We start from the raw sequence: 281 nt of genomic DNA, 5'->3' as shown, positions 1-281 counted from the left end.
GGGGGAAATCCCATTTCCCCCTTTTTTTTTTAAAAATTTGGTTGGGAAAAAAAAAGTGGGGTTTTCCCTTTTTTTTGCAGAATTTTTTAAGGGGGACGTTTAATTCATTTCGGTGAAATCTTTTAAAATATTTTTATTTTTAAAAATTTTTTTTATTTAGTTTATTTTTAAATTTACAATTTTTAAATTTTTAAAAATGTTTTTTTTTTAAAATTAAAAATAAATTTAAATAATATATTTTTGTTTTTTTTTTTGACCTCGGTAAATTTTTTGTTAGGGGG

This window comes from Penaeus monodon, chromosome 32 (genome assembly GCF_015228065.2).
Source record: "Penaeus monodon isolate SGIC_2016 chromosome 32, NSTDA_Pmon_1, whole genome shotgun sequence".
NCBI lineage: Eukaryota > Metazoa > Arthropoda > Malacostraca > Decapoda > Penaeidae > Penaeus > Penaeus monodon.
This window is presented reverse-complemented; position numbering follows the sequence as displayed.